Consider the following 10,115-nt stretch of genomic DNA (forward strand, 5'->3'; position numbering starts at 1 on the left):
CCAACTCAACTTCCGCCCTGAAACGCAAGAAACTGGCGCGCAGGCGCGAACGTCAACCGTGAGGCTGCTTTTCTCCCCCCTTCCCCTTCCCCTTGCCCATGAGGGGGAGGGGGAGGCTACCGATGTGGCCCCTTATGGAGAAGGGAGGGCGTGAGGTGGCTGCCGTTCAGGGTAGCTCGCCAGCGTTCTAGGGACACTTCTGCCTGCGTGGGCTGGCAATTAGCGGGTCAGCCTTCCGAGGGCAAGCGGTGCGGGTTCGAGTCCTGCCGGCGGGGGATGCCCTGTGGCTTTTCCACGGGGACCGACCCCAGCGATGTTCTTTCTTGCGGCAGCATCAGAACGAATGCGCACGTCAGAGAAAAATAAAAACCTCTCGATAAGGAAAGGATAACCGTAGCCTCAGTGACGCATAGGTAGGGCGAGAGTGGGAGTTCTATAGAGCTACGAAAAGCGCGGCGCCTCACGGTGTTCCTTGCCGAAACCTGGGCGTGCGGTCGTGTGCTGCCCAGATATGGCTGAGCTGCGATTCCCATCATCCTTCACCTTTGCCGATGCTGGCAAGGGCAGATCGGAGTTGTCGCCCCAGCAACAGCTGAGGAGCCACAACCCTGCTCTGTAGCCAGCTGCTTGTTAATAACACGACATTCTTCGGATGAGGTCTATGAAAGCTCTGGCTGTGAGAAACCTGTTAGCCTTTGAAGGGCCCGGCAACTAATTAGCATGTTTTTAGAACGTATCTTTGCCTTACACTCTAGACTAAAATGTGCGTTCCAATTCCCACTCTGCCATAGAGCCAACTGGGTCACTTTGAGTCAGTCACAGACTCTCAGCCCAACCCCGTAAGGTTGTTGTGGGGATAAGACTGAAAGCAGCAGGAGGAGAACTATGTAAGCCTCTTTGAGTTTGCTATAAGAAAAAAGCAGGATATAAATCTAATAAGTCTAATAATAAATAAAAACTCTTCTGATGCACTTAGTGGTGCTGGAATAGGGCTGATGTTTATTAGGATTCTAGAAGAGGGAGTTTACCTCCATGCCATACTCCAAAAAGAAGTTGCTTGTATTGGAAAACTGCTGATTGTATTGGGAAGAAAGCTCTTTTAACATCATTAGGAACTTCTCCCAAGATAATGGAAATTTTGAAGCAGTTATTTCTGTCAGGATCTCAGCAAGAGTTTCCCACCTGTTGTGATGCAAATAGTTACATTCCATCTTCTATTTGCTGTTTCTATTTACGTATTTTTAAACGGTATGTTAAGTGGAAATACACTAAATATGTGCATCTCAGGTAGTTTTACCCTTTCACATTTGCAGGATTTGAATGTTAATGAGACTTGTTCCAAGAAGGAACATAGAATTATGTTCTATGTGTGTGTGTGGGTGTGGGGGGGTTATAGCTATTTCTTATTATTATTGATCTCCTTCAAGGATGGTTCCCGGAGCAGGGCCTCCGCCTCAGATATGAAGGGGCAGGAGGGCACATAGGGAAGAAGGCACTCCTTCAGGTACCTTGAACCCAAGCAGTTTAGGGCTTTGTAGGTCACCACCAGCACCTTAATGAATACAATTATTCATTGTGTTATGTATTATATTGTATTATGTATTGCATTATGTATTATTGTATTAAGGTTTGTTTTGATTTTGTATCACAGTTAAATATTGTATTGCTCTATTGTATTATTGTATTTTTATTGTGTGTGTATGTGTATTTGTTCTATTGTTAGCTGCCCAGAGAGCCCTATGGGCTATGGGGCAGTGTACAAATGTAATAAATGAAGTGAAATGAAATTCAGTTTATGTGTTTTTGAAAAATAGTTCTGTGTTCAGCACAGTTCTAACCAAGTTTGCTGTTATTGTTATGTTCTGTTCAGTTATCTCTGGCTTATGGTGACCCTATGAATGGAAGCCCTCCAAAGTGTTTATTTCTGCACGGTCCAAGAGCTGAACTTTTCTGGGCAGTTTGCAATGGTCCATGAAACAGATATTAAAATAAAATATAAAATGAGAAATACATTAAAAGTTTAAAACTGAACAATAACAGAGAGACTCAGTAAAACACTCGGGATGAGCAATCCCCTCAAGACCCTGGGTACCCAGACATGTCTATGAGGGCTGTCTTAACCTGGCTCCAGTCAAGTTCCCATCATCAAATAAGTGAAGTCAAAATGGTGAAGAATCTTGTGAGGCCTTGAAGATAAGCACATGGATTGTGGTAGAAAGTTTTCTGGATTGGAGCCCACTTGAAATGTTTTGTCTCAATGTGCATTACTTTATATTTGGTTGCACTCAACCTTATTTTCTATTGGTGAAAATCCAAGCAATCTGAACTAGTATCATATCCCTCTGAACTAGTTAAATAGGCAAAAAAGAAACGGTCTGCCCATGTCATAGCATTCCAAGATAAAATCAGTCCAAGTGGGCTCTCTGATCCCAACCCAGCTTTTCTTATGATATGTTCCACCTACAGTTTGAACAGATAGGGTGATAAAATACTCCCTTTTCAACTATTGCAAGCAAGAATAAATCAACATAACGACAGTTATTTTGGCTAAAATTATTTCTTTCCATGTAATGAATTTTCTCTTAAGCCTAAGAATCTGAATCTGTTTATAAACAGTGGATTGAATCTAATTACCAGTTTATTGTTGAATTGCAAATACTTTTAAACTTCTTGGTTAGCGGTAAAGTTCTTCCTTTTTTGTGCATGTCTTTTAAATTTGCATCGGTATTACTAAAACATGAATTCTGAAAGCGCTGTGTGAGATGCTGTTGCATATAGAGGCAGCTTTATTCATCCAGCTCTCTATGTATTAGTCTTGTTTGTTTTCTAAAATGGTTAGTGGAAATGGAAGGCTTCAATGGCTGTTAATGCTTCTTTTTTTCCCTTGGCTTTATGGTGTTCATAAGCGACTCTTGAGTCATATTTGCTACACAAGGTCCGTTGTTTTCTGTTCCACACTATTTATCTGCTCCAAATTTAATGAAATACATTTTCCTAATGTCTCACTACCTTGCCTCTATACCACTGACAGTTTTGATCTGCCCAAAAGAAATTGATGGTGGACAGGGGCATTAGAAAGAAAAGGACAGTCTCTGCTAATATCCTGTTGTCTGCAATCCTGCCTCCTTTATCTTCGTCAACTGAAACTGCCAGTATAAGTACCTTTATATTATTTTTAGAACCACAAAATCCCTTTTGCTGCTGCAGTTGCAAAAGAAACAGTAGGACTGCAGCACCAGTTTAGGACACCTTCTGAGAAAGACACACAGCTCTTTCTCCCAGAGTTCAAGCAAAAGCCACAACTGGCCGTTGTGTGAATACAGTCTGGTCCTTATGGGTGGAGCATCATTAAACAGTTTAGACACTAACAGTGCAATCCTATGCATGTTTAGACTGAGAACATCCACCATGCCACAGCCAGCGAAAGTGCCAGTAAAAAGTGTTCTGGGAATGGAATGCCGCCTTTGGAGACAGGTAGGGTGGTATAAGATAGACGGCAAAAGAAGGGGGCGGTATAAAGCTGCCATAATGTTCAGTCTGACTTTTACTGAAATATACCAGGTAGACTGGCTTTTGGAAGTAGGGTCCCGAATTTGTTATGCTGAAAGTAACTGCACCCAGTCAATTACCCCCTTCTTGGTTTCCTCCAAGTCTATTCTCCATGTACATTTAGTTGCTGAAGATCTTTGAGTTGCTCTTTTGCTGCTCAGGTAACCACCACATCCAGTGTAAGAGTTCTCATGGCATCCCTTCTGCTTCTGTAAATTGACATTCTCTGGACATGTTCATATAAGTTCTATGCCATCAGGGCATCTACAACTAATGGTGACCCTATGAATGAAAGCCTTCCAAATTGTCCTGTCCATGACAACCCTGCACAGCTCCTCTAAGGGCAGGGCTGTGGTGTCCATGCCTACAAATAGCTGTCAAAATTACAGGGTCTGTTTCTGTCGACAATTTTCATAAAGCCATTCCCTCTTTTCTTTCCAATCTATCACCAAAGGTTGGCATTAGGTTTAAATGTTGGATTTGGTTCATGATCATAGTGTGTGGTTTTAGGAACATAATTACATTTCCATGGTAATGTTGCTATTTCTTAATCTCTTAAATTGATTAACATTTGATGTGGCCTCTGATTATTCAGAAGAGGCAGTTAGTGAAAGTATTGCACTTAACAAATCTCCTTTTGAAAGTACAAGGACCCATTCACGTAATTAAACATCTAGTAGGATTGGCTGTCAAGTATTAAATGCACAAACCATGAAATTTAGTGACTGAATCTGAAATGTAATTGAATCTTAAACATTTTGTGAGCAAGTATGTATTATATGTGTCACTTGTATTCAGTACATCTGTCAAAAGCCCTGAAACTTTGGAGAGTGAAATGAGAATTATTACTTTGAGTAATAAGAAATTAACATGCATTCCATTTACCTCCACTTGGCTTATGGTTTTGGGAGTAAGTAATAGCGCAGTCCTATAGAGATGAGTTTAAGTCTCCAAACTGAGAGGCTCATATTCATCCATTTTTGTCCCCCCACCCATTCTTTCTATTCTGCATTTTTGTTAGATAGTTATGCAGACATCTAGCAACCGCATTTTGAGGAGTAAGAAAGGAAATGGGAGCAGCCTCAGGATCTCTTGTATCCCAGTTGCTCCTTGTATTGCCTCTCTCACTACCTCCAAAAATGCCACCCCCCCACAACCCTCTGCAAACTTGTTTCCCAACCTCAGACTGGAACCAGTGCGGTTTGCCATCTATGAAGAGGCAGGGTAGCTGTTGCTGATTGGAGCTGTTATTCCCAGCTGTGGGGGAGGAGCTTACTCCTCACCTCACAACTGACATTCCCGTTGATTCCTCTAACCCTCTGGCTGGTACATAGCACCACAAGTTCTGCAAGCTCTGGTACTCATATGTTGTTCCAGACGGTTACTTTCTGAAATAACAAAAATTGCCATTGGATTGAAGTCCATTCATTTTATTTTTTCTTAGAGACTAAGCATTTGTCCTATGCGGAAAGGAAATAGCTGGCAAATTATGGCACATATTGTATTGGAAGATAAGCAGGTGTATATGAATTCCTGGTGTTGTAGAGAATGTTAATAGGTCTTGTAACAGGGTTGCCAGAATAGGCATGGGGACAGCATTGGCATTTGTGTCTGCACAAGACCTGGTTCCCAAAGAACTCTGTGGTAAGAGTTCTTTCATTTCAGGTGAGCAGCAATGCTAGGCTAGGGAATCTGTCTGTAAGCAGGTACAGGTCTACCCATAAGGCCTGTGAGAAGGAAGTGGACTCTTGATACTCCAAAGTGTTTTAGCTGAGGACTGTAGGTGGCATTCCCTTTTGGGTTTGTGTTGCAGTAGATTATTCTTCTATTCAACCTGGTCCTGTTAAGCTGTTTCTTTCACTTGTAAAAATGAATTCTCTTCCAAGCTTCAATGGTTAAGTCTGGAAGACAGGAGACAAGGAGTAGTCATTTTTTCTTTGAAAAGAAAAACAAAATATGTTTTAAATGCCACATTATTACAAGGTTTGCACTGGGAATATATGTGCTGTATATGCTTATCCCTTGGATTTATTGGCCTGCTTTTGATGTGTAAACATTTTTAGAGCAAAGTCAACATTTTGAAGAGAACAGCAAAGTAATTTAAAGTTTTTGACTGATACTGGCTAAAGCTATTCAATTGACTGAACACAATCAGTTAAAAGGCCTGGAAAACATTTTGATCTGGAAAACTTGTGTGGCTTAGTAGTTAGAGCATTGGACTAGTGAAATCTGGATTCTAGATCCCTCTTGACCATGAAGTTCTGTGGGTGACTATGGGCCAATCACACTCTAAGCCTAACCCACCTCATAGTTTCATGTCAAGATAAAATGGAAAGAAAGGGGATCATGAATGCACCCTTGCATGTCTTTGCAAGTGGAGAAAAGGTGGTACATAAAATGAAAGATAGAACATGGTGTTAGCACCTTTCAGAAGCGCTCCCTTCTGAAAAAACAGTTCCTGTTGCTGTCTCTTGAACTGTGGTTTTTAGAAGAGAGCATTCAATATTAACAAATGCCTGATGAACATCCCTGGAAATAAGTATGTTCAGCTTCTCCTTTGCCTGGTCTGGCAACTGAATTCATATTACCCTCACTGGAGTTTGTTGCTTGCTGTGCTCTTCACCCCAGAGCTCAATTCCAAAAGGACAGAAAACTTCTGTGAATGCGCTGCCTCTCTGCTCCACCCCACCACCCAGTAACCTTCATCTCAGCCATTCTTTGCTGCCTTCAGGTATTTCTTCATGTGCAGCTCCACAGCAGCTACGGAAGAGATCGACCTGCAGTTTCCGGAGTGAAAGAGCATCTTGCGTCCATTGCAGGAGGAGCAAACATCACACTGCAGACCCAAATGAATGAGTGGTCAGGGGTGGACCAGTCACAGTGATATTCCGTCTGAATGCATCCTCATGGGGTAAGTGCTGGTGCTGGGCATTCAGAGCATATTGCCGTGTTCAGCATCTTTCAGTGAGCTGATAGTGCTCAGGCATGGTTCAGGTGCAAATGTGCAGTGCTTGATTACTTTTCCCATGATCACTAGCTGCATATGTATATCTGACATGAATAAACTTCTGTCTTTGATGGCTTATTAACATGTTGAGATGGCCACTTGAAGATTTTATGTCCCAGTGAACTGTTCTACTGTCATAAATCAGGCTGAGCATAAGAATATGCATTGTTATCTGTCTTGCAAAGCAGACATTGCATAATTACGACATTGTTTATGCGCTTTGGGAATTAATTGGTGGATCATTGCTTATGGGTTTGGGAAAAAGAATGAAAGATATGATTTATCCATTTATTCTTTGGCCCATGAGTGTTATCTTTGCAGCATGTAAGAAAGCAGAAAGCTCACAACCACTTATCACTCAACACAATCTTTTATTCATTATTCTGCTAAATGCTGGAACCCTACAAGGTGTTTATGGAAATCATCCATTAGCACAGCAAAACCTATTAGACAATTCTTGGGGATAAAGTTACCATTATGAATTAATGTCTGCTCTGGAAGACTGATGACAATATCGCTTCTTGAAAGTTTTTCAAAATGAACAATGCATGTCCCATAATGATGAGCCACAAACTACAGTTCAGCAGCCAGTTGGCATAGTTACTAATTGGTCCTGAACATCTTTACATGGAAGTAATTTTCCCAAGTTGATAACTATTGATGCCATCCATACTTCCTTGATTTGGAAAACGGCTGTAGCACACTGGTGGAGCACCTGCTTTGCAGATAGAAGGCTCTAGATTCAGTGCCCAGCATCTCCAAATAGGACTGGAAATACTTTTGTCTGAAACCTTGGAGAACTAATGCCTGTCATTACTGAATATCTGGGACAAAAGGGTTTGACTCTGAGGATGATGATGGCACTTCGATCCCACCTTTCTTTCCCTTGCAAGGAACCCAAAGTGGCTTACAAGGTTCTTCTCCTCTCCATTTTATCTTCACAACAACAACCCTGTGTGGTAGGTAAAGCTGAAAGGTAGGGAAAGACACTCAGTGGAATTTATGGCTGAGTGTAGACTAGAACTCGGAGCTCTCAGATTCCCACTCCAACACTCTAACCACTAGGATAAGTACGTGTTCCTCATTGTCTGGGCTAAAGAATTATGGAATGATTTTAACACAGTACTGACTTCCATAATACTGTTTATATTTGTAAGTTAACCTCTGGAACCTTTGTGATTGAACAGGTTGCAAAACAACTCATGAATAACAGCCTCCCCAGCCTCTGCAAGCAACCAAGTTGAGCTTTACCAAGGACGAGAGCACTCCAAATGCTCCAGGCAGCCTAAGCCCAGTGCTCGGCTAGGCTCTGCGGTCCAGCTCAACAGGAATTAGACTCAGGGTAGAGAAGAATCTAACGGAGAATGTCTGAATATTAAGCCTCCCCGTTTTTGGTGTGATATGAAATGCATTATTCAGTACTCAAAAGTAGGACTACTCCAGTAAGTGCAGGAGCCAGATGGGTCTCTGTCTGTTTTCTCAAGACTTTGCTTCCTGCACAAGGTTGGCTAGAACTCATCTCTTTGAAGTCACCTCCAGAAAGGTCATTTTAGCAACCATCCTTTTGCTCACAAATGTCAAGTCTGTGTTCCAACACAACACTAAAGGTCACAAATGGGGAGGGGGAATCAAAAGGGGAAAAGACAATCATTTCTCATTAGATATTTAAAAGATGTTTTAAAAATTTAAATCTGTCTGGGTTTCTAAAAACGATAAGCAATGTTCCAGTTTCAGCGTTCACTGATGCATGAACTGAGGGGGAAGGAAGAATCTCCTTTGAGCGAAGCACAAGCAGCTCTTGATTGACAAATAAGACTCTGTCAATCACACTCTGAATTTTTTACCAAGCATTTGGAAATGAAACACAAACCAGTTTAGACACTGAACAGAAGGCAGTTTATGGAATTGGCATAAAAGGAAATTTATCCACTTTCAGTAATGGAACAGTTGTACAGTACTTGACAATTAGGCTGAGATGAAGACCAATTTAATGTTATATTGTAATCTATCATCTAAAATCTAACCCAAGATAAACACAGCTACAGTATTAAAATATTATCTGTAAAATCATTTCCTACACAAAATGCTGGACTTTCTAAAAAACAAAACAGTTTGAACAGGACTTTAAAAGCAGAGATGGTTGAAATATTTCTGATGCCTTTGGACCAAAATACTCTTTCAGAGAATCATTGCCACTTCAAGAATAATGTTGCCCAAATGGCTACAGGGGGTTTAATTACATCGTGACACTGCTTCTATTGGCAAACCATGTGCACTTGAGAGGCTGCTGAAATTTTTCTGATGTGTCATTTTGAGGTTAATTTGAAAGTTTCTGTTTGAGAGAAACTTCTGAGGAATATTGAGCTAAATTTCTTGGTGATGTGGAGTTTCATTTCCCTCATTTCCACCAATTCTTACCTATACTTGTATTGCAACCTGAGTTTGGAAGGGGTTGTTCAAAATAAAGTTCTCAAGATAATTCAGTGGAGAAAAGCCCCACTTTTGATAAGACTGTAGATTCCCCTCACATGGAGCTGCATCATGGGATGTATGGGAATATCACAGGAATGGATTCCCAATTGTGCAATAGGATGTCCTATTCTTTGCACCCTTGTGCCTCCCAGATCAGTTCTGCAGGTACTTCCACCCTCTGGAGCATATCTGGAGTGTGTGTAGGAGCTGTATGGAGAGGAAGAATCCATGCTATCCGCGGATTCTGTTTGTTGGTAGGCAGACTTCATTAGATTCAGTCCTCTTAATTTGCAACCAGGTTTAACCTAAACCAACATTTTATAGAAAATGTGGACAAACATGGGGTAGGGAAGAATTCTAGTAGGTCTAGCAAAATTGCCTGGTGGAGTTCTATACTCCACCGTGAATCATATTCTGCACCCTATCGATTCAAGCTCACAAAATGTTATTCTTCATTTCTTTCCACTTCCATGGACTCATTCCTATGTTACATCATTTATCTCTTCTGGTGCATTAGTACCACTTGTAGTGGCCACAGCTATCCCATCTGTAAATTATCCACACATTTGTTCCTTGCAGAAGCTGCTATAAGCCACTTCTACAAACCAATATTGGGTCTGCACAGCTGTCCAGCTTTCAGATGCTGGAGTTAAGATAGGAACTGGATTTTTAGTAAGCATTTTGGAAGTCTTTTAAGGACCTCTACTAAAAGCAGGAAGGGAAAAAATAAGTGGGACGGTTAGGCCAGACTCAGTTATATCCATAGAAAAAGAAGGTTATGGTTCTGCTGGGATGACCACACTTGATCACTGATTCTACCCCATTAAGAAATTAATAGGGCACAAGCCCAGCACTGGAGCATAAATGGCAGCCCTAGTTGTAGGGAGAAGTTTGGAGGCCTGTAAGCACACGAGGATCCAGCACTTTAAAAAGCCCTGTCCTCACACCCAGCCCAAATGCTCTCTGTACTCACGGGTTTCAACATGCAGCAGTAACTGCAAAACTGAACAGGAGGCGTTCTGAATCAATAATCTAAAGGTTTAAGAAATGTCCTAAAGGAAAATCTTCTTTTATGTTAATGAAAATT

At 41.4% G+C, this 10,115-nt stretch overlaps 1 long non-coding RNA gene across 1 annotated transcript; it reads left to right on the forward strand.

Annotated features, from left to right (window-relative positions):
* The first annotated feature begins 79 nt into the window (after positions 1-79).
* Positions 80-9,881, forward strand: LOC123024862. The gene is made up of 3 exons (XR_006414999.1): positions 80-413; positions 6,281-6,460; positions 7,744-9,881. It is a non-coding gene; the product is annotated as an uncharacterized LOC123024862 (long non-coding RNA).
* Positions 9,882-10,115: the final 234 nt, after the last annotated feature.

Source organism: Varanus komodoensis, unplaced genomic scaffold (assembly GCF_004798865.1).
Source record: "Varanus komodoensis strain SLA01 unplaced genomic scaffold, ASM479886v1 scaffold25, whole genome shotgun sequence".
Lineage (NCBI taxonomy): Eukaryota > Metazoa > Chordata > Lepidosauria > Squamata > Varanidae > Varanus > Varanus komodoensis.